At 40.3% G+C, this 25,492-nt stretch overlaps 1 long non-coding RNA gene across 1 annotated transcript in view; it reads right to left on the bottom strand.

Moving 5' to 3' along the window:
- LOC309620122 overlaps window positions 1–14,630 on the bottom strand; it is a 69,501-nt gene extending 54,871 nt beyond the window's left edge. Inside the window, exon 1 of the long non-coding RNA XR_014239427.1 lies at window positions 12,811–14,630. This is a non-coding gene — a long non-coding RNA (uncharacterized lncRNA). The remainder of the gene's footprint in view (window positions 1–12,810) is intronic.
- Between the last annotated feature and the right edge of the window lie 10,862 nt (window positions 14,631–25,492).

Below are 25,492 nucleotides of genomic sequence, written 5' to 3' on the forward strand. Positions count from 1 at the left end.
ACATGAATTTAAAGTTTGAATTCCATTTGTCTAATGAGTAAATATAATTGTAATGATAAAAATAACAACAAGTTCTGTGAGTACTCCAATTGTAATAATCTTAAAGTACAGTGTCTGAGGCATCTAAAGTTCAGTACCTTAGAGAGTTAATTAAGTCAAGTTAATTGGAAAAGATCTAATCTCCAGATAGGTAACATGGTTGATTATCTTATTTATGCTTAAATAGAGTAGCGGAGGTCATTACAAGACTTTTTAGAAGATTATTGATTGATATATAATTTCTTAATTAATTTTGATTGACAACATCTCTTGCTGCTTGAATCCACCCTCCCCCATTTTGAAATCTCCTCAGCAGAATTGATCTATTGAAATCATGATGATTTAGTGAATGGTGTATTTTTTTTTTGCTGCATTGGGTCTTCGTTGCTGCACGCAGGCTTTCTCTAGTTGTGGTGGGCGGGGGCTACTCTTGGTTGTGGTGTGCGGGCTTCTCATTGCGGTGGCTTCTCTTGTTGTGGAGCACGGGCTCTAGGCATGCGGGCTTCAGTAGTTGTGGTGCGCGGGCTCAGTAGTTGTGGCTCGCGGGCTCTAGAGCACAGGCTCAGTAGTTGTGGCGCGCGGGCTTCAGTAGTTGTGGCTCGTGGGCTCTAGAGTGCAGGCTCAGTAGCTGTGGCTCACGGGCTCTAGAGCACAGGCTCAGTAGTTGTGGCGCACGGGCTTAGTTGCTCCGTGACAAATGGGATCTTCCCGGACCAGAGCTCGACCCTGTGTCCCCTGCATAGGCAGGTGGATTCTTAACCACTGCGCCACCAGGGAAGTCCTAAATGGTGTATTTGTATAATCTAGTTTTAACGTATTCAAAACCCCTGGTATTAAGCATTTGACTGTGACTCTACAAACCAGCAGTATCACACGTATGTGTGGCATGCTGCCAAAGGCAGAACTGGGAAGATGGACATTTCTGGGTGCAGTGGAGGTACCGATGGGTGGTTGGAAAAGGACTTTTAGTCAACTTTAAGGTCCATAGCTTTGCCCCACTCCCAAGCCACATCAAGTAAACACACACTCCAGGTAAAAACAACGAGCTTGCTTGGCAAATGCAATTTCAAGACAAGTCTCCTAACCCCTCTTCCCAACTAGTCTGCTCTGTAGAAATGCTGGCGCCACTTCTAACAATGGAGCTGGAACAGGCTGCTTTGTCACTGGAAGGTGCTGTACGCAGGAGATAGCATCTGCTTGGAGTCTCTAGAGGGAGTTTGCAGTCCAGATCAGAGTTTAGACTAATGTGATCTTCTGGCTGCATTTAATTTTTAATTCTTTATTTTCAAGATTTACAATAAACTTGAACCAGGTGTTGAAATCATTAAAATTTAACAATCTGTGTGTGTGTATGTGTGTGTGTGTGTGTGTGTGTGTGTGTGTGTGTGTGTGTGTATTTCACCGAGATCTCAGTAGTATGATATTACGACTATTAAGATCTTTGGTCATCTAGATCCCTCTATTTTCTCCAAAATATTCCTTATCATAAAATTTATTTCCTATCTTTCCTTATGACAGTAGCTATTTCTAAAAATATATCCCTAAAACAAGTTCTGAAGGCAAATTAACTTTCTTTTCTGGAATATTCCATATATTAAGGCTAATGATTTCGAAGCATTTATCTGGGACAAGCTTTTGGAGTAAAGGAGCTCATGTGTACTCTAACTCACTTTGGAGCGCTCACGCCTGCATTTGCAACTTACCTTCACCAAATGTCTGCTATTCTGACAATTTTAGAAGTATCAAAGATGGAGTCCAAAGGATCAAATTGAAAAGAATGGAGAAAATTGACAATAATACATAAAGCAGCTGTGTTGAAAAAGAAACCTTCAAATATTCCCCACCTCATCACTGGCACAGCTGTAGGGGAAACTGCTGTAAATGAGCATGTTTTACATTTGGACAGTATAATGAATTTTCCCATAACACTTAAGCAATTAACTAAGCATTGGTGTTTTGCATAGAATTTTGTCCTTGTTATAATAATTTCTTACATGTTTATATCACTTTAGAGTCTACAACGTGCTTCGATGTATATCGTCTCACTTTAACAAATTACCCAACAGTTTCTCTGTGCCAGGCATTTGAGGAACTCTGTCCTCTATCTCATTTAGCCCTCATGACAGCCCCAAGCAGCAGGGCCTGTGATCTCAGCTTATAAATGAGCAGACCGAGGTGTGGCTTGGCTGAGTGCCTTGTGCCCAATGATGCACGTAGGAGCACGTGACCCGGAGCCCATGCTCTTTACCACGATGCTCCGTGGCCTCTGAACCTTGCCTTCGCTTTCTGCCTCTTACTAACCTGTGGTCTCCTTTTGTACAAAAGCTTTTATTGCTAGTCACTATGGAGAAGGAGTCCTATGAGAAACAAGTGCTAAACATGACAAAATTAATTACAACAGTAATAACAGCAGTTGTTAGTATTTATTGAGCTCAACTGACTCTCTAGCACTGAGTGGGGGATTTTGATTTCTTATCTCATTGAATCTCCACATCATACCTGTGTTGCATGTGAACCTTACTCAGTCCTAGAAGGCTGGCAGAGCTAGTGTCATTCTTCACCTTACAGATAAGACCACAGGTTCCTTGAGGTTAAAGGACATGTCTAAGGTCATACTGCTTTGTAGGATGGATACTAGAATCTAGGTTGTCTATCTTCATGTCAGATACCCTTACTCTCTGTATACATCTCACAAATGCCAGTGTTTGGCCACTGTGCATCCCAGATGATACTCTGTACTCTCTACATTTGTTCTACCATTTTATTTCTACAGCAGGCACCAACACTGCAGCAAAATTAATGATTGTGTTCCTCTTTAGTGCTTCTCTATTCAAATTGCTTTATGCCCCAAGGATAAGCAAGTGATGGCCTCTCCGTGCATCTGTGTCTCTTTTTCATTTCGTCTTATTCCTGACAACAAATTGAACTTCTGATGGGGATAGATAAGATTCTGACTCACTGAGCTGCAAGGCAAGAGTGACTCAGGAGATTGAATATGTTCTCTGGGAAGTCTGGAGAAGTGATCTTAAGGAAGAAGAGTGTGTACTAAGAAAACTGTTCTTCTCTCCAGGAGGAGTGGCTGACTCAGTGCCCCAAAGCATATAATCCATTTTGTCCAGAGTTCTGTGAGACACGTAGGTACTTTGCTTCCCTTGTCTAGGAGGGAGCAAGAGCACAGAGGACAAGAGAAATGGGTTCTAGACCCGGATATACCACTTACTAGCTGTGTGAGCCCTGCTTTAAGCCTAAGTCTCTTCATTGGCAAAAAGAGGATATTGTACTAAATCATCTCTAAATGCCTTCCTGCTTCAAAAATAATGATAGCTAAGGTTTGTAGAAGACTTTATAAACCACTTCTATATACCCCATCTCATTTGCTCATCATTCCAAGCCTGAAAGGTGGGTATTTGTTTTTCTCCATTTTACAGATGAGGAAATGACCAGGTCTCAAGAGCGTAAGTGACTGATCCAAGGTCATACAGCTAGAAGTGGTGGAGTTAGAAATTAAACTCATATCTCGTTGATCTTGAACTCCACCTTCTTTTCACTATCACACATCTACATTTGCTTACTCTGTTTATACGATGGTGCTAAACCGTTTGTCTAGATCTTATTGATTGATGTGACAGTCCCAATAGTTGATTCAGTTGTTTGTATAGATTTTTCTTTTCCTAAATGGCCAACCATTCCCTTAATTTGCTGACTTCCAAGGTAGAACAGAATATGCTGTAATTTTGTGGGAGAATAACCTCTTTAGGTAGGGGCAATAGAGAAAGTAAATAATCTCCTGAATAGAAGTTCATATTTACAAACACTTCCCTATATTTAGGGCTTCAGCTTACTCAGAACCCAATACATCCCCCAAAGAATTCCTCCCCTGCAAAGCCAACCAAGAGCTGCTTCCCAACTTACTGCAACCTCTGCTTTCCACACAAAAGTCTGAGATAGAGACTATGGCTCATGTGTAGCATATCATTCATATCTGTGACAGAGCCCTGGGGGATGCAGATATAGCTAGGAAAATACCTAGATGGATTTTGGCTGGGTTTCTGTAAGGGAATTCCATCTTCTCTAAAGCAGAAAACAGACAAGTCACTCCTTTTTATTACTTGGTGGGGACTAACAGGATCTATGGTTTCAAGTGGCCCTAGTAAGTCTGACTCCAAAAACATGCACTGATCTCATAGAAGGCAAGCTCTGTGTTTAAGTGTGGAGAAGAAGAAAGACGAACACATAAAGGGAGGTTCCTATTCATAAGGAGCTTGGATCCAAGTGGAGAAGACAAGCAAATCGTAATTACAAGTTCACACAGGATGGAGTAAGTAATACATGAAAATATGAACAATGAATGGGCTGTGGAAGCCTAGAGTATAGAATAAAGTAAATCTGACTTGGCAAGGGGTGAGGATTGGAATTGATGATCAAATGATTAAAGAAGGTTTTATAGAGGAAGTGGCTCTGGAATTGTGACTTAATGAAGGGTATGATCGCAAGAGATGGAGAATGGAAGAAACAGCATCCTAGGCTGAAAAAAAACCCAGCATGTGGAAAGTCACATGAATGTGGAAAGAGGCATGAATGTGCATATGGAGATCTAGACTATCTTGAATTCCATGCTTCATTCTGTAGGCACTAGGGAGACATTGCAGGTTTTTGAGCAGGAGATGGATGTGGTCCATGTAGGGTTTCAAAGAAAACCTAAGTAGTAGTATGGAAAAATGGATTAGTGGGCAGGGGAGACACAGGAAAAATTGAATGTAATTATGAAATTATGGGACGATGATGAGATTTTTTGAGAGCCTGAATGGCAGTCATGATGGAAATAGACATGAATGCAGTTTTTTTTTTCAGTATTTTTACACTGAGAGGGATAACTTAATCATTTGGATGCGAGGGTGATAAAGACACATCTGGAGTGACTTTCAGGTTTGACACCTTGGGAACTGGGTCCATGGCTTAATTCCACCAATAATAAGAATAATGATAATTAAAAAAAAACCCTACATGGTACTTACTATGAGCCAGGCCCTATTCTAAGTGCTCTACATAAATTAACTTCTTTAATCTTCACAGCAACCTTTATGAGATAGAGCCTGTTATCACCCTCACTTTATAACATGAAGAAAGTGAGGCAAAGAAAGGTACGATTACCGGCCCAAATTCACACCGATAGCTTTGTGATAAAATTGGGATTGGGATCCAGGCACTTTGACTCTTGAAGTCCATGCTTTTTAACCACTATACTAAGCAGCCAATAGTATGTGGGAGAGCCTGTAACCCTGTAGCCTTGAATATACTTAATATATGGTCAAAAATTATCGTGGATGTTAAGTACAAAATAATACCTCATGATTGCTTGAATTTATATATTTTTATTGTTAGTAAGATGGAACAGCTTTCATACATTTATTAGCCATTTAAAATGTGTACTGCCCAGTTGTATTATTTGCTCATTTCCTGACTGGGATTTTTCCCCCCCAAGATTGTAGAGCTCTTTATATATGAAGAATATTAGGTCTTTGTTATAGATTGGGGCTGGCCCAAAAGTTCGTTCGGGTTGTTCTGTAAGATGTTATGGCAAAACCCGAATGAACTTTTTGGCCAACCCATATATATTAATTTATATTAGGTTGAATCGTATGAAACTGCCAACATTTGATCGCGTTTGACCTACAGAAATGGCAATTTAGTATGGTTCAGCCTAATGTAGTCATTCCATTAGTCATAATAACCGATATTTATTTAGTACTTAATATGTGCAAGGCACTGTACTTTATTTACATGCATTACCTTGTTTAATTCTTACAGCTACTCTAGGAGGTATGTGATCTCATCTCCATTTCACAGGAAACTGAGGGACAGGGAAGTTGAGTAACTTGCTATAGTTCACGGAGCTGGTTGGTAGGCATGTGCGGGGGGGTTTATTTGCACTGAAACATGGTCTTTCTGACTCAAAAGCCTGTGATCTTAACCACTGCACTCTATTGTCTCGCATTCTTATTCTTCCAGATACCTTTTAGAAACAAGTTCCTCAAAAAAATTCCTAGTGGGATTTTAATTGGGGGTGGCATTAGATGTATGGACTAGTACATGGGGAATTAGTATCTTCACACCATTGAGCCTTCCTGTCTGAAAGCAAGCTACATTTCTCCATTAATTCAAATATTCTTTTACCTCCTCTATAGAGCTTTACAGATTTATTCATAGGATTATTCAAAATGATAATTCCAAGGATTTACTTAAGGTTATCCTTTGTGTTTTTTTAACTTATGTGTTGCTAATGTGGTAGGATTTTTTTTCTTCCCTTGTATGATCTAAATGGTTATTATTTGTATATGGAAAAGCTTTGGTACATTACTTTTGTAGTTATCCATTTTACTGAATTTTCTCTGAGAATCTTTGAATCTGTTCCCTCCTCTCCATCACAAGACCAGCATCCTCTCTCACCTGGAAGACCAAACAGTAATCTAACTGGCCTCCTTGCCTCCTAGCTTGCCCCCCTAAAATCCACGCTGTTGCCACGGTGAATTTTCCGAAGTACAAATCTCATGTCCTTTGCTTTAAACCCTTAGGTAGATCCATCCCCACTGCCTTCAGGAGACATTTATGCCCCGTTGCAAGGTATCCTCACAAGGTATCCGTCTCCTCGAGGCCTGCCCTGGTCCACCGAGCTTTCCAGTAGTGTCTCTTGCTACTCACCCACATGGATGCAACCCTCTAGCTGGACCAGCCATTCACATTTCTCATAATGCAGTGTGAGCACTCATGCCTTAGCACATACTGCACCCTACGAGTGCTTTCCCTCCTTCCTCCACTTCTGCCTGGGGAACTGCCCTTTGTGTTCTGGCTACTCAGCTCCTCTCTGAAGCCTTCATTGACTGTCCCAGGTGGATGCTCCGTGTCTCGTTTCCTGTCTTCACACTGCACTGTTTCTACCTCCATTATTGCAGTTACCATGGAGGACTCTCATTGTTTCTCCACACGGCTTAGTGGTGAAGATGGACTTTAGAACCAGGTAGAACTGGGTTCTTACCTGCTGCAACCTCTTGCTATTTGTGGAACCTTGGGAAGCACACATTACCCCATGTGGATAATAATACACACTCCACAGAATCTAGACAAAATGGTACAGATGAAGTTATTTGCAAAGCAGAAATAGAGTCAAAGATGTAGAGAACAAACGTATGGATACCAAGGGGGGAAGGGGGGGTGGGATGAACTGGGAGATTGGGATTGACAAAGATACACTACTATGTATAAAATAGATAACTAATGAGAACCTACTGTATAGCACAGGGAGCGTTACTCAATGCTCTGTGGTGACCTAAATGGGAAGGAAATCCAAAAAAGAGGGGATAGATGCATACGTATAGGTGCTTCACTTTGCTGCACAGCAGAAATGAACACAACATTGTAAAGCAACTCTACTCCAATAAAAATTAATTAAAAAAAATAAAATAAACACTCCACGGAGCAATTATGAGGATTACTCAGGACAATGTATTCAAAGTACATAGCCCAGTGCCAGGCACATAGTAGATGCTCGGTATCTTTTCAAAGTAACAGTGCAGAAGATGAGAAGAGGGTAGACAGCCAGATGGTGTGGGCTTCGGGGGCAGAGGAGCTGCTAAGTGAGGTTTAGGGAAGTTACACTGGGGCGCGGGGAGAGGTATAACTTATCTTTTGACCCTGAGGTCTGAGGGCTATGGGAAAACGAGCAGTCTCCACTAAAGAGTATTGCTAGACAATGACATTTTAAAAGAGATCTGAGTTTCAGTTAAGGCAGTAAAAGCTACAGAGGGAATGTTTAAGGTTTCTACTGGGAGCTGCGTGTGATGTTGACCAAGTTGGCCTAAGAGACTAAGGTAAAAATGGAGTCGATGGTGGTGAGTCACGGGAGAGAGGCCAGATGGGCAGCTACCACAGATGCCCAAGGTTGGAGTGACAAAACTCTTACTTCACTAGCTTCTCAGGCTTCTTTGAATAAGCCAGAGGCCTGAAACTACCTAAGGACACCTTCTGAGTCAAATGCAGGAAATGGACCCCAAGCCCTGCCTAATAGTGAGATTCCCCCCTGCCCCAGCCCTCTATCTGAGAACCTTCTTTCCAACGCCAGTAACTGAACCCCCCTAGTTACTTTGTACCACTTTCTGGAAGAATCTGTTTGGCGTTAGTCATTTGGCAGCTGCTGTGCTGTGAGGGTGGGGAGAGAGCTCCACTAGCTTCTCTTATGGTCTAGGGCTCTCCTTGATGCACCTTTTGCTCCATGTATCTTCTGGGGAAGGCCTTTCTGAGGGTTTGGCTGGTATCTTAATTCCTGTGGAATGTATACCCTGATGCTGTGATGTCTAGAACCAGGGCAGGCCTGGATTGGGGTGTTGACCATTTCCTGGCTAATGGTTTTCCTTTTGTTTCTGTAGCTTGAATTTCTGCTCTGGTAAGGGAGGGAGAGAGAGGGATATATATATATATATATATATATATATATATATAGAGAGAGAGAGAGAGAGAGAGAGAGAGAGAGAGAGAGAGAGGGAGAGAAAGAAAGAAAGAAAGAAAGAAAGTATGTGTGTACGGGACGAAGAAACGAGAACGAACAATTCACTGTTTTTTCTTTTTCTTTAAAGAGATCACCCAGTAAAAATATAGATGTTGGAGACACACCTAGGTATAGCTCCAGCTTTACGACTTTTTAGGCCTGTGTTGTAGGCCTGGTTATTTCATCTTTCTGAGCTTCAGTTCCTTCATCTGTAGAATGAAAATGACGCCACTTCATGAGCATGAACATGAGCAAACAAACCTACCAAAAAATATGAATTTTTTTCCATCTTGTTATAAAGAAAATTTTTAAAAAGCGAAAACTGTCACAGAAATTGTCTGGTTGAAAGCACGGTGGATTTGGGACACACACAGACCTCGGTTGGAGTCCTGGCTGTGTGACACTGAGGCAGTCACGTAGCATTTCAGAGCCTCAGTGGTGTTCTGAGTGTTAATCTTCTTAAATTGAGTTCAAGTCGATCTGAAGTACACAGGAAATCTCTAGTGCACTTTCTGAAGCATAACAGCCCTCAGCAATTGTTAGCTATTATTGTTATCACCATCCTCATCCTCAACACTGTCACATCATCATTGGTTTATGAAAGGTGACCCAAGCAGGGAGATTACGATTTTTGGAATATACACTAAACATCTTTGCTTTTCCAGTTTTGGTGTCAGGAACAGCAACAAACATTTATTTGATGCTTATTCTATTCAAACAGGTATCTTCTGTTTGTTATCCCAGTTACTAATTAAATGTTGAATAGTCTTGAGTTATGGTAATGAAAGCTGTACAGTGGTTTGGCTTGTTATATCTTGTCATCACCTGTCAAGATGACATACTATATATAGAAAGTGCCTAGAAGTCTTTGTCCTCAAAAACATGAATCCTCCCAGCATCACAGGGAACAGGTAACATCTGCAGGTCCTGAAGCAGTTGCTATCTATTTTTAGTGCCCACATTAAAAGTTTTTCTTCCCCTCTCTTTTGTACGCATCTGTGATGAGTGGGGTTGGTGAAGGAACTGAGCTTGAGGATGGAAATGGGCTAGATCTCTTCCCTCTTTGTCATTTAAGAAAATGATTCAACTTTACATTTGGGGAGTATTTAAGGGTCACCTTTAGCCAATTATGACTCATTTTCTGTTTTGTGTTCTATTCTTAGACTTGAAAACCTATACAAATGGGATCTTTTCTATATGTTTTCTTTTTTTTTTAATTTTTATTTATTTATTTATTTACTTATTTTTGGCCGCGTTGGGTCTTCGTTGCTGTGCGCGGGTTTTCTCTAGTTGCAGGAGCGGGGGCTACTCTTTGTTGCAGTGCGCGGGCTTCTCATTGTGGTGGTTTCTCCTGTTGCAGAGCACAGGCTCTAGAGCGCAGGCTCAGTAGTTGTGACGCATGGGCTTAGTTGCTCCGCGGCATGTGGGATCTTCCCGGACCAGGGCCCGAACCTGTGTCCCCTGCGTTGGCAGGCGGATTCTCAACCACTGCACCACCAGGGAAGCCCTCTATATGTTTTCTTAATGGTGGAAGTGACTAAACTCACTAAAAATCAATGATCTTTGGGTGTCACTTAAAATTGGAAAAAGATATCTTTTATAGAAAAAGAAACTCTTTTATAGGTAGTAGTAATTCACTCTCTTCTGCTAGTGCCAAAGGAGTGAAAGAATTATTTCAGATATTTAAAAAAAAGACGGATGGGCTTAATTTTTCACATCCTGAATTGTTAACAAAAGAACAATAACAAGAAATATTTCAGTAGGCAGACATGTGCATGCACCTGGGACCAATTAAATATTTTTCCTTCATCTTAATCAGAACACCGGGGCTCCTCTCTTCCATAGTGGACCTATATTGCCCAATTTTGAGTTTTTTAAATGCTATTTTTAACAAACCAAATTCACTGGATTTATTTAAATCAAATTTAAATTTATTTAAATCAAATAAAAGACTAAACACCTCATATTTGGATTGATTTTGCAGATTTCAAATGACTCCCGTCTGTTATTTCATTTGATCCTCACGATAGATCACAGATAATAAGAGTCTTGTAAGATAAGCTGGCCAGGCAGTATTATCTTCCCATTTTACAGGTGAGGAAACTGAATTTTACACAGTTCAAGATCACACATTAGCAAGAGTCAGACTCAATGCCAAGTCATCTGATGGCCTAACCCAGTGCTCTTCCAAATGCACTACCACCCTACTACTTGGTCATTCTTTGTTTCCTTTCTACTTCTTTAAAATCGTGAGAAGAACTGTATTAGTTTTCTGTAGCTGCTGTAACAAAGTGTCACAAGCTTGATGGGTTACAAACAAAAATGTATTCTCTCATAGTTCTGGAAGCTGTAAGTCCCAAATCAAGGGTGCAGCAGGGCTAAGCTTCCTCTGAAGGGTGAATACTTCCTTTCTTCTTCCTAACTTTTGGTGGTTCCTGGCAACCCTTGGCATTCCTTGGCGTATAACTGCATCATTCCACTCTCTGCCTCCATTGTCACATGACCTTCTCCCCCTGTGTCTCTGTGTGTGTGTCCAACTTTCTCTCTTTTCATAAGGACATCAATGATATTGAATGAGGGCCCACCCTGATCCAGTATGACCTCACCTTAACTAATTACATCTACAACAATGCTATTTCCAAATAGGATCACATTCTGAGGTACTAGGGGTTAGGACTTTAACTTCAGTCTTTTGGGGAGACACAATTTAACCCATAAAAGGAATGAACCATGGCTTCTTTTTCTGGAGTATAATTTGATAAATTATACTAAAGACCATAACATGTTATGACACTAAGAATCAAAGGACATGTATAGATACTGACAAAAACACACAGAAATAACTTAACCAGTGGTAAGTTGTTTGGTGATTGGAACCTATACCACAAATGACCAGTGGGTTGGTACTGTTAGTGCACTTTCTGGGCATTTTCTTGTGTGTGGGCATGTTTTCTCCCGTCACTGACCCCTTGTCTTTGAGGGATACCAAAACCTTTTAGTTCCCAATGAGAAGGGAGGTTACTAAGGTTGGATATTTGGGGGAAATGTCTTCGGGTATTTATTTGCATCTTTCACAATGTGGATCTGGATATCACAAGAGCTGGAAATGGATCCAGGTTTGTGTATGATTCTCAGGAGCAGTTGCTTCTGGAGGGTGGTTGGAGGGATTTTGTAATTAGAGAGGAGTCATCAGAAGGTATTTCCTTCCAATTGCGACAGGAGTGTAAGTTTAGCTTTGAGGGATGGCCTGGGGCACTGCTTCGTAGTGCAAATCTCCATTACATTAGTGACCTCAGGCCTTACAGAAGGCGTCTAAATAAATAGTAGGATTCGATGTAATGAACATTTATTGAGTAGTTATCTTGTGGACACTGACAGGAGACAACCATGGTCCTTACCATCCAGGGAATCTAGCCTAGTTGTTCGAATTAAAAAATACTGGCAACTTCCTGTGTGTCAAGAACTGTAAATGCACCAGTGATGTGAAGGAGAAATAGAAGGAAGAGGTGTCACAGCTTGATGTTAGTAATATCAAATAGATTTTTAGAGTTGTCAAATTTGGAGAAAACCTCTATCAAGTTTCTTTAATATATGATGAAAGAAAGGCTTTTCAAGTTTTCTTGTGCAGAGATCACTCTGAATTGATCAAATTCATGAAGCAGTTTGTGGAATGTCCTAGTAGTGACAAATCGAGTTTTATATATTCTTTGCCAGTGTCATCATTTCATGGCAAATCAGAAAGAAATTTTAATTTAAATATTTTCCAGTATGTTTATGTCATTCACTCCTCTTCATTAAGTGGAGTATCAAGAAATCCAAGGCTTTTCATTGGACGTTTATAATTAATGATCGTGCCGATGAGAGAGAACTTCCATTTTGATAGTTTCTTTCGAGTGAAAACCAAATTTTCCCTTATTATTTTACGTGTTTGGTGGTTGGAAGAGTTTTCCACAGACTAGCTTCTGGCTCTGAATGTTTGAAACCTTGTTTCTTCTTCAATATCCAATGTTTCTGGGGCTGGGCATGGTAGGACATAAAATACTATGATATGATTTCTGTCCAGCACCTTCATTTCATGATACAAGGTAAGTCACTCCAATGGGCAGTGGGAATATTCCCAGAAGCCACTCCTACTCTGGAATGGCTAAGGATAAATTAAGTATGTGCAGAAGCAGCTGAGAACATGTAAAATCATATCAGTAAATCCATACTAAATGTATGAACAACTCAACTGTCTCTTATCTTGATCCCTAAAATTCCCATGCCACCTGCCATACAGGGAAGTGTGACAGAAGAGATGCCAGATTGGAAGGAGACAGAGGCCTTAACTTAAAGTGGTTAAAATATCTTATCTTTAAAATTTTACAAAAACCTATGACCGTGTGAACACATTGCTAGGCCCTTCCTGGAGCTTTGGAAGGAATTGGTGCCTGTGAAGGACCCTGAAGCTTAATTGAGCTTCATTAGCAGCACAGTAAAGCCGAGGGGAAGGATGTCTCTCTTGCTTTTCTGGACATGGTCCCAGCTTTGGTGATACTTAGAATTGGGGCAGCATCTTGCTCCCAGTCCGAGGATGAAGCCAATCTTAAGATGATAGAGCAGAGATGGAGACTACTTGGATCCTTGATGGTATTGTTGAGCCACTGATGAACCAACCCTGGAGCCTATCTTACCTCTGCACTTCCTGTTACATGAGATAATAAATTACTCTTTAAATCATTTTGAGTTGGAGTTTCTACTAGATATAGCTGAAAACATCCTGATTCACTCTGTTTATTTTCCTCTAAGCATTTATTTTTCCCTAAAATTATCTTTTTGAGTTTACTTGGGGTTTTTTGGTTTTATTTTGGTATACCTAAATGTAAGTTACACAAGACTTTATCTTGTTTGATGTGGTATCTACATAACTTAAATCAGTGCTCAGCTCATAGTAGATGCTCAATAAATATTTGTGGAATCGGATGAATGAATGGAGTGCGGCATTAACAGTGAGTGAGGCTGGCAATGAATCTTCACTTTCATTATGTTTTACACTCCCAGCTATGGACCTTCATAGCAAGGAGCCCATGTCACTAAAGATATTCTCCTGGTATTTTGAGATTGCTCTGCTGAGGCACTGTCATTGCAGACATTTCTCTGTTCCACTCATCCTGTCAACAAGGCCAGTCTGGGGACTGAATATGCAAGCCCTAAAGCTGCACTGTTTTGTCTCATATGAGAACTAAATTATGGGCTATCTAACAGTTAAAGAAACTAGAATACTTGGTGGTGAAAAGCAACAAATTTTCTTTGGAGAGTAACTTTTGGCTCTTAAGTATGCTTTGTTCCTCACATCCCATCTGTCCACCATGTTCTGACATTTCTCCAAACAGAACATCGTCTGTTTGCCCTCGTCTCTTTATTCCCTGAGTTGGCTCCTTTCTGGAGTTATCTAGTATCCTCAGCACTTTCAGAAATATTCTCCAACAACCCACTCTCCATCTTTGGCCAGATTCATCCTTAATTTTCTAAGTCAATAATTGCTTTCTAAAAAGGCCTTTAGTAGTTCCCTGGAGTTTTGGGGGTTAAGGCCACATTTGTTTCCCCTCAGCTTTAAGGAAAAGTTATTGGAGACAACAGCTGGGGTCTGTAGTACTAGTGCTAGTGACAGCAGCTCAGTCCGATTAGAGGATTAGCAAAGCATAGGACCATTCTACAAACTGGAGAATACCAGCTAGGTATGGACCTATATGTCTTCCTTCCTCCTTCCTCCTTCCCTGCATCTCTACATCCCTCCCCTTTTCTTTCTTCCTTTCTTCCCTTCTTTCCTTCCTTCCTTCCTCCCTCCCTCCCTCCCTCCTTCCCTCCCTCCCTTCCTTCCTTCCTTCCTTCTGTCCTTCCACCTTTCCTTCCTTCCTTTCTTTCTCATTTATGATCTGTCAGACACTATGGTCAGAGCTAGGGATACAGAAAAGAATGACACAGTCCTTGCCCTCACGGTGCTCACTGTCTAGTCAAGGAGACAGACACATAAACTGTTGTTCACAATGCGGTGTGATGGAGGTATGCATTCAGTTTTATGAGAGCCCTTAGAAGGGGCATCAAGCCCATTCCTGGTGATTCAAGGAGTGTTCAGAGAAGGTGAATCCTATGGTAATCAATCAAGGATGAGTACAGATTAGTTCAATTTTGGTAGAGTACTGATGGACAATATTCCAGGAAGAGAAAACAGCATGAACAAAGGTCTAAAAGCAAGAAACTACATGGGACATTCAAGGAACTAACAAAATCATTGTGGTCAATTAAAGAGCTGGGGGAATAGGGTTGGTAGAGTGGCATTAGATGAAACAAAAGAGGTAAGAAAGAACCATAGCATGGAAGACTCCAAGAGAAATGGATAGGCATTCATGGGTTTTCAACAAGGAAGAGACATGGTCAGATTGGCATTTCAGAAATGTCACTGTGGCTTCAGTGTAGAAAATGGATTGGAGAGGATTCTCAGAGTTAGGAAGACTAGTTAGGAAGTTGGTGCAGTAGCTTAGATGAGAGATAATGGTGACTTGACCTGGGATGTTAGCAGTGGATGTGGAAAACATTGAATATATTTGGAATATACTTTATAGGAATTGGTACTAATTAGTTGTTGAAGAGTTGAAGGAGAGGGAAAAGTCAAAATAAGGATGCAGGTAGGCACGGATATGTTAAACAGGACACACACACAAAACTATAAAATGAAAGACTGGGACTTCCCTGGTGGTCCAGCGGGTAAGACTCTGTGCTCTCAATGCAGGGGGCTTGGGTTCAATCACTGCTTGGGGAACTAGATCCCGCATGCATGCTGCAACTAAAAGATCCCATGTGCCACAACTAAGACCCGGTGCAGCCAAAATAAATAAATAAATATTTTTAAAAAAATAAAATGAAAGATTGATATATTGACTTCATTAATATTAAGAACTTCTATTCATCCAAAGATGCCATTCAGAGAGTGAAAAGGCAAGCAACAGACTAAGAGAAGATATTCACTTACATATATCTGTTAGATAACTCATGTCTAGAATATATAAAGAAATTCTACACATCAAGAAGGCAACCCAATTTAAAGTTTGGAGAAAAGACTTGAATAGTCACTTTACATGAAGGCTTTCAAATGGCCAATAAGCATATGAAAAGGTGATCAAAAAAACCTTAAATAAAAAACATTATTAGTTATTAGGCAAATGCATATTAAAAGCACAATGAGATAACACTACACACACACCAGAATGGCTAAAATTAAAAAGTCTGACAATATCAAGTGTTAGCAAGAATGTGAAACAATTACCCCTCTCATATGCTACTGGTAGGAATGTAAATTGGTACAAGCACTTTGGAAAATTGTTTGACAGCATCTACTAAAGTTAAATATACCTATCTTGTTACTCAGCAGTTCCACTTCTGGGTATATACTTGAGATAAATGAATGGCTATGCTTACCAAAAACCTGTACAGAAATGTCTATGTCATTGTTATTCACAAAAGCACCAACTGTCCACAAACAATCCAAATGTCCATCAAGAGTGGAATCGATAAATGAACTTGGGTATATTTATACAATGGAACACTACCAAGCAATAAAAAAAACAAACTATTGATACAAGCAATGGCATGAATGATTCTCACAGATACAATGTTTGTGAAAGACAAAAGAGTACCTACAATATGAACCCGATTATGTGAGCAGGGAAAACTAATCAAGGGTGATAGAAGTCAGAATAGTGGTTACCTTTGATGCTGGTACATATGGGAAGGGGCACTAGGGAGCATTCTAGGTATGAAAAATTGTCCGTATCTTGATATAGGTGGTGGTTACATGGGTGTATACATACGTAAATATTCACTGAACTTGGGGCTTCCCTGGTGGTGCAGTGGTTAAGAATCCGCCTGCCAATACAGGGAACATGGGTTCGAGCCCTGGTCCGGGAAGATGCCACATGCCACGGAGCAACTAAGCCCATGCGCCACAACTACTGAGCCTGAGCTCTAGAGCCTGCGAGCCACAACTACTGAGCCCACGTGCCACAACTACTGAAGCCCGTGCACCTAGAGCCTGTGCTCTGCAACAAGATAAGCCACTGCAATGAGAAGCCCACGCAGTGCAACGAAGAGTAGCCCCTGCTCGCCGCAACTAGAGAAAAGCCTGTGTGCAGCAACAAAGACCCAATGCAGCCAAAAATAAATAAATAAATAAATTTAAAAAATATTCATTGAACTTTATATCTAAATTGTTTTCCCTTTACTGTATGTATATAATACTTCAGAAATAATGAAATAGGAGTCAAGGATGACTTTCATATTTCTAATTTGAGCAACTGAGTGGATGGTCATGACATTGGCTGAGTTGAGGAGTATAATTGTATTGGGCTGGGGCCTGCATAGGGGTTGCAGGGAGAGGATGAGGTCAGATTTGGGCATTTTGAGTTGTAGCTGCCTAAACACCCTGAGATATACCAGACCAAAACTCAGGAGAGAGATCGAGACTGAATTCTTCAAATTAGTGGCTATTTTCCACACACAAGTGTATATTGCAGCCATAAAATATGATAAAAGCATGGAGCCCATAAGATTCACAGTCATGAATGATCTTTGCTTTTAGAAACTTTTATGCAGAAAATAGTGTGAAGTAATGAATAAATAGTGAGGCCAGTTGATGAAGGGTCTTAAATCTTAATCTGAAGAATTGAGAATTGATTCAAGATGTAGTGGGAAGACATTATGGCTTCTTGAGCCTAGGAGGAACCAAATTAAAATTCTCCTTAAGAAAGATTATTCTTGTAGCCATGTGAAAGACGTGCAGAGGCAGGCCAAGGCTGGAAAGGGAAAGGCCAATAAGGAGGCCAGTGGTTATTCAGGCTTGAGGTCAGAGTGCCTGGCCAGAGGAGTACCATTTGTAATGAAGGGGAGAGGATACATGACCAAGAAATGGTGAGTAAAGAATCAACAGCACTTGATGGCTGATGATGTAAGGATATGAGGGAGAAAGAAAAAGTCTAGCTGCACCTGAAATAATATGAGTTAGCAGACTTCTTCAAACCAGCACTTGAACCTATTTCATAGTTATTGAGTATATTTAATGAGGTAACACATGTGAAGTGGTTAGCACAATGCCTGACACATACTAAGTATGCAGTTAAGTTAGCTGCTATTATTCAGTCCACAGCTGCTCACTGCTGGAAGAATTCATGCAACAAAGCAAGTTGGTTCCACTTTAAATGCATCATTGCCAACCTCAAGTGGGTCCTTAACACAGCTTACTCCTTCACTCGCTGTACCTACTGTTTCAGATCTTTTCTACCTTCCTCAAGGGCCTTGCCCCACTTAACCCTTTCATTCTTGGCATGTGACCTAGCCTCTTGCATTGCAGGCAAAATAGATACCATCAGAAAACAGTCTCCCTCAACAGTTCACCACGCAGTCCATGTGTTTGACAGCATCTGACCCATCCTCTCCCCAACACCTGCTGTTACCATGGAGAGGTATGCTATACCAAAAACTAGTACCCTAGAGAGTACTACTTCCTGCCTACTCTGGATCTTTAGGAAACTTGTGGTCAACCCTTCACCTTTATCTTTAACCTCTTTGTCTCTAAGGGAGTAAATGCAAGGGCTCTTACTGCCTGGGTTCACACATTGGCTCTGTCATTTACTAGCTGTGGGATCCTGGACAAGTCTCTTAACCTCTCAGTGCCATCATGTGCTCAACTGTGAACTGTTATCAACTGTGAATAAGCACCACCTTACTGGATTGCTGTGAGCCTTCAGTGAGATCATCCATGAAAAGTACTTAGCCAGTGGCCAGTATGTGTATTATTCATTACTTCTTGAGTCTTTCTATCAGAATTTAAGTATTCTCAGGTGTCTCCCATCTAAAAAAAATAAAAGCCCTTGTAGACCCCACACGCTCCTCCAACTATTCCCTCATTTATTTGTTGTAATATAACAAATGAATGAATCGTCTGTGCATGTTGTACTTGATTCCTCTCCTCCAATTCATTCTTCAAATCCTTCCAGTCTTGTCAAGGTCACCAATGACTGGAATGTTGCAGGATCCAACAGACACTCTTCTGCCCTCATCTTATTTAACCTTTCATCAGAACTCCCATTGCTTTTGAACATGCCCTCGTGCTTCAGTGCCTTACTACCTTTGGTTTCAGGGTCCCCCATAATCTTGGTTCTTCTCCTACCATTTTTGCAGATTCTGCACAAGTTTTGTTGCCCAGTCTTACTCTACCCAATCTTCAGTTCTCAAAGCTCTGTCCTAGACCCTCCCGTGACTTTAATTATCATCTGCATTAGTCAGTATGGGTTGTGTTGTGCTATGGTCACAAATTAGTCCTGAAATCTCAGGGACGGAACACACAACAGTGGTTTTATTTCTCACAATCTTCTCACACTCCCCTCCCCAACCTCTGTCTCCTCCCTGGAGGAAAATATCCAGTCAATCACCAACTTTCAATTTATTTCAAAGCCAAAATATTCCTTGAATCACACCTCTTCTCACAGAAATGGCTCTGCCATCCCCCTGCTCAAAACTATTGAAGGGCTTATCATTACTCCAAGATAAATCCAAACCTTCTCCCATGACCCACAAGGCTTTGAGGGACCAATGCACTGCAGTCTTCTCAAGCTTTATCTCATATCTCACATGGTTCTTCCCTGGTGCACTCTGCTCCTGTCAGTCACACCAGCCTTCCTTCAGTTCCTTGAACACACCTCAGACTCTCCTCTGGACCTTGTTTCTTGTTCCACAAATACTCTTTTTCCACCTCTGTGCAATTTAATTTCAATAGGCAGTAATAGCATCCTGGTGACAAGGGCAGGCTCTGCAGCTGCAGAATCTAGGAGAACTACCTAAGTTTTCTATGCCTCAGTTTCTCCATTTGTGCAATGAAAATTAATGGCTTCTGTGAGGATTAAATGGGTTTGATCATGTAAAGCCCTTCAAATAATACCCTGCACAGAGCAAGTGCCCAGTAAACAGATTCTCCTTCTTATTCATTGTTCCTGGTCCAGTTTTAGTGTCCAGTCCTCAGGGGAGTCCCCCAGATCTGAGTAGCTTCTGTGGTAGATGTGACCATGGTCCGCTTTACGTGTCTTCACCTGACCACAATGGCAATTTTGTGTGACCCTGAAATTAGAGTTCCTCCCTTCCCAGGTCATCTGCCTCTGACAGTTATTATTATTAATTTATTTATTTATATTGGCTGTGTTGGGTCTTAGTTGCATGCGGGCTTCTTAGTTGCGGCATGCATGCGGGATCTAGTTCCCTGACCAAGGATCAAACCCGGGCCCCCTACATTGGGAGTGTGGAGTCTTTACCCACTGGACCACCAGGGAAGTCCCATGCCTCTGGCAGTTAAACACAGCATTTCAACATATACCATGAAACAAAGTAATACACATACCACACACCACTCACTCCACAGAGATATCATACTCACTAATAAGTGCACCCAGCTCTGTTAACAGACTTTCAACACTCTCATCTTTAAATAAAGTAGTGCATGTAAAAAAAGTAATACCCTATTAAACACAGGGTGTCACATAAATATTACCACAGTGAATCATTCAGGTACCTAGCTCTGTGAAAAAGTTTCATTGTGTGTCCCTAAAGAAGTATACTGTAGTGTGGTGTTGCCAAACAGAGTTTCACACAGATACAGCTGTAGGGAGTCATTCATACACCTGGCTGTGTTAAACACCATTTCAGTATATGTCATTAAAGACAGTAGTGCCTGTATCACACACTGCCAAACACAGCATCTCACAGAGATTGCACTATATTCAGTAACACATGCATATAGTTCTCTTGAAGAGAGCGTCTTTGGTGGGAATATTTGGGAAGGAAGGAGTGGGTCGAAGTCTATTCCTGAGGCCACTGCTTCTTTGTCTTACTTGTGCCTTCTTGCTGCTCGCATTTCCACATTCTTCCACAGCCTGCAATTCCCATAGGACTGTTTCCATAGTCAAGGGGACTGTCAGTGAAAAAAATTATTCAATAGTCAGTCTAAGAAAGAAGTAGAAAATTTTATTTGAGCCAACCTGAGGATTATAACCTGGGAGACAGTCTTTCAGAAAGCTCTGAGGACTGTTCTGCCTGTTAGAGATCAAAGCACAGTTATATAAGTTTTTGAGACAAAGGGTTATGTGTCAAATGACTTATTGACAGTTGACACAATCGAGATCTACACGTACAAGACCAGTAATGGGTTATCATGATCTCTTATAAGATGAAGAAGCAATGTTATCTCCTAAGGAGGTCTAGTTAATGCAGATGCACAATACACATTAAAGGAGAGGGAGAAGACCCATTTGGGCAAGAAAATTTTTATGTTTAAATTTTTCTTGTCTTGCCATAAAAAATGAATTTTATTTTATTAATTTCCCCCTTTTGATCATTAATCTTTCTATAGAAAGCATTAAGTGATGAAATATTTGGTCCCTTGATGCCAGGGTGGTTGCTTACCTGCCCTAGGTCAATTGTGTCCCTTGATGTTGGGTCTTAATAGCCTGGTTCTTTCTTTCTTTTCAGGGGGTTGTACTAGTGAGATGTCTGGAAAGGACTAACAGTCAATTCCAAATTGTCCAGTAGGACTTATGCCAATTTTACCTTGCATGTGCATTGTGCATGTTCATTAATTTATAGAGAACTATAGATGTGATCGATAGTTTCAAGTTGTTTAGACATCATTATCTTAGTAGGAGTAGGTGACACACAGCATGAAAGGCAAGAAACTATCACTTTATAAGTTACACAAACTGTAATCAAAATTTCCAATAGGAATAACAATGTCATTAGTAAAGGTTTAAGCCAAGATCCTCCTAAACCAAGCCATTTTCCTAGTATTTCCCCTAAACTGGGAGGAGGATCATTCAGAGCAGAAATTTTTTTCTTCGTATGTGTCATCAAATGAGTTACAGCAGAATATACATATCAGGTATAAAATCTCAACATTCAGTATGTATTATAGCACAAATTCCCCCTTGGGAAGCAGTCAGAATATCAAGGGCCATGAAATTTTGTAAGACTACTTTTCTCATCATGGAGACTTCCAAATTGGGCGAGCTATTGGCTTAACTACTATCATTCAAAGCTCACTGAGTAAACTTTGTTAGAGCCTCTATGTGATTAATGATGTCTTCTATTCCAAGTGAAGGAACAAATATCGTAGCCAAATGGTCATACCATTGGAAAACTGTTCAAAACCCAGCATGCTTGCATGAAAGGCAGATTGACAGGCTACCATAGGTGACCTTGAGCCCAGGGGAAACCACCTGTGCATCTTCCTAACCAACCTGGGTAAAGCCAAGGCTGTAAACTTGTTCCATTAATCCCTTGGGTCCTGTCAGGAACTAAACAGTATTTAACATCTAGTGAAAAGAAGTATTTATGGCCGGGTTTAGAACAGGTGTCATTAATTGGCTAGGTAAGAGGGTCCCACTTAGTGATATTGGCAGTAAGGGTAGCTTGCACAGTCTTCTAAATTAAAATTTCTAAGGGCCATTGAATTAGAGCCTTAGAGAGGAGAAATCCACCAAGGTAACCTAGGAGTACTGGACATAGGTAATTGGCCACAAACCCAGCAATTGGATTGTTTTTTAAAAATTTTATTTATTTAATTAATTTATTTTTGGCTGCATTGGGCCTTCGTTACTGCGCACGGGCTTTTCTCTAGTTGCAGCGAGTGGGGGCTACTCTTTGTTGTGGTGCGTGGGCCTCTCATTGCAGTGGCTTCTCTTGTTGCGGAGCATGGGCTCTAGGCACGCGGGCTTCAGTAGTTGTGGCTCACGGGCTCTAAAGCACAGGCTCAGTAGCCGTGGCGCACAGGCTTAGTTGCTCCGCGGCATGTGGGATCTTCCTGGACCAGAGCTCGAACCCATGTCCCCTACATTGGCAGGCAGATTCTTAACCACTGCGCCACCAGGGAAGCCCTGGATTGATTTTTGAAACTTGTAAATGAATGAACCCAAGGAAGAAATACATTTGGTTCATAAGCAAAGGCATGAGCAATTGTCAAATTGGTATACAGGCCTGGTCCAGCATCTTAGATCACCTGTCTTCTTCTTGTCCTGGTCTGGTAGTGCTGGTCTGGTAGTTGAAGTTGGGTGTCAGAAATAGGAGTTGTATTCCATTCAGGAGAGGACACCTGATATGAGTAGCTATAAAGAGTTCTTTACCTGATGTCTTTTCCAGTATGCATAATATCCTCATTGCAGGTCATGGGGCATCTGATCTTCATCCAAGGTCAGATTATTGTGATAAGCTTCAGAAACAAACTTTAGAATAATGTAACATAGCAATAAGGAACCATCTGAGAAGTGACTCTTAGGCAGTAAATACAAAAAACCTCAAAGACAACAACATCAGAACTTAATGTCCACTGCAGCATAATTTTTTCTCTCTAAAATTACCTTAATGTCTATGAAATATCATCAAATTATGAATAATTTATTTGCAAAATAAGTCTAGATTCAATAAACTTGGCCTGATTATTTACATAAATGTAATTGATAGTACAGACTCTTTTAAGTTGGCTGTGCTGGAACTTTTATGAAGAATATCAAATTAAACTTTTGAGAGGCCTCTTAAGGCCTGGAAAGCCACACCAAGAGTTTGCCATCAGATTCTGCCTGTGATATCTATAGATTTGAGTGGATTCCTTTCTTCTTGTGGTCCTCCAAATATCTCCAGATTCCTGTACCTGCCAGGAGGCAGCCTTTCTTATTTACCTGATAAGGCTGCTAGGAACCTAAGAGTTTCCAATTTCTGGAGGGATCAGGTAGAGAGAAAAGATAAATGTTTCAATTCTACTTAACAACTGTATAGTTTACCAAATTGCTGTTAAGTCATAATGAGCTTGAGGGAAAGGGTTTCCTTATATCTGGAAAACACAGATTAAATACCAGTAATATTTCAGACAAAAAAATATATATATAACCATATTCTTCAGTTCACTCAGTCCTATGTGACTAAACCTTGATCTGAATCTTCTGTTAACAGTTTCATGAAGCCATCATGTTTTCCATTAGAATTCTTTAATTTCTTACCCAGTTCAGCAGTATGATTAGAAAGTTATCAGAAACCTGTACTTATCAAAAAGTCTTTTCTGTGAATCTTCTTGAAGATGAGGCAGGTTTTGCAAAAGCATCATAGTACAATAACTGTCTATAAATGACAAAAGACTTAAAAAGGCAAGGTTAACGATCTGATTACAATGCAATTGACAAAAAACCTTGGTTATTGTGGTGGCATACAACATTTTAAGATAAGAACTAGAATTATGACTGATAACATTTTACCAGGACATATTCAACTTTTAGAATTTTTTATAATTTCTAGAACGTTTATATTAATGACATTTACCCATACAATATTACCTAAGGTTTATTACCACTCATTTGACAATGCTTCCCATGTATTTTAACACACCAAACAAACCTAATTAGTTTGATATATTTCTTTGATAAGGAGAGAAAATAATTCTCTTGAGGTGTTCCAGGGGCCTTTTGGAAAACCTCAAAGTTAGCTAGAGGTCAAATGAACTTCAATTAGAATTTATCTTTGGGAAGTTTGTGAAAAAATATCACAAAGGTTTCAAAACACTTGGTCAAATAGGACCATAGGTCACTATGGAACAGTATTTATTCACTTAACCAAAGTGACAATAAAAGATTTCAAAAGTAAATTCAGAAAGTTATAACAGACTACTTAAAAGGTAAAGAACCTTTACAGTCTGTTATCAAAAGCAGATTAATATTCTAAGAAAACTTTGTCCCCTTAACAGAGATAAAACCAAATTCAGGTTTTGTACCACTATGCCTTTAATATTAAAATTCATTTACTCAATTAAATTTATTCTAATCTTAGTCCTGACCACACATAGAATTCCTTTCTAAAGATTCTTTTTTTCCTCACAAACCTTTTACAACTTTATATATCCATATTAATTTGTTCCTTATTTTCTTTCCTATTTAGAAATAACCAGCTTTAGGACAAAATTACTTTCTTTTCCCTTAGCAAAATACATTTCCATTCATTATATTTACCTTCTTTTTTCCTTGCATACAACGATGTTACCCTTATTGATTTTTAGTAGTTTTAATTATATATTTTAACTAGAATTCTTAACCTTAAAAAACCCTTAGTTTGTAGCAAAAACTAAGAAGCAAGTAATTATGAACTGCTTGTCATACCAGCATATCCTGATTGGCAAACTATGAACATATTCTATAACCTAATTTGTTTCCTCAATGGGGTATAAGACATGGCCAATGAACCCAAATATCTTTAGTTTTTCTCTAATAAGACAAAAGTAGGTAGGACTTCCCTGGTGGTCCAGTGGTAAAGAATCTGCCTTACAACGCACGGGACACGGGTTCGATCTCTGGTCAGGGAACTAAGATCCCACATGCCATGGGGCAACTAAGCCCGTGCGCCACAACTACTGAGCTCGCGCGCTTCAACCAGAGCTCGCGCGCCTCAACCGGAGCCCGCATACCACAAACTACAGAGCCCACGCACTCTGGAACATGCGTGCCAGAACTACAGAGCCCATGTTCCCTGGTGCTTGTGCGCCACAACTAGAGAAGAGAAAACCCGCAAACCACAACTAGAGAGAAGCCTGCACACCACAACGAAAGATCCCGCATGCCTCAACGAAGATCCTGTGTGCCACAACTAAGACCCGACGCAGCCAAAAATAAATAAAATAAATAAATAAATAATAAATAAATCTTTTAAAAAAAGACAAAAGTAGGTAAACTTAGACTTGTTTAGCAACTGATGTTCCAGTATCTTATTTGGAAATGATCTGGATATTCAATGAATTCCCACCATTTAACTTAATTTAATAATTTCAAGTTACCAAAAATCTGGAGAAACTATTTGAAGTAGACA

Source organism: Balaenoptera borealis (assembly GCF_965194805.1).
Source record: "Balaenoptera borealis genome assembly, chromosome: X".
Classification (NCBI taxonomy): Eukaryota; Metazoa; Chordata; class Mammalia; order Artiodactyla; family Balaenopteridae; genus Balaenoptera; species Balaenoptera borealis.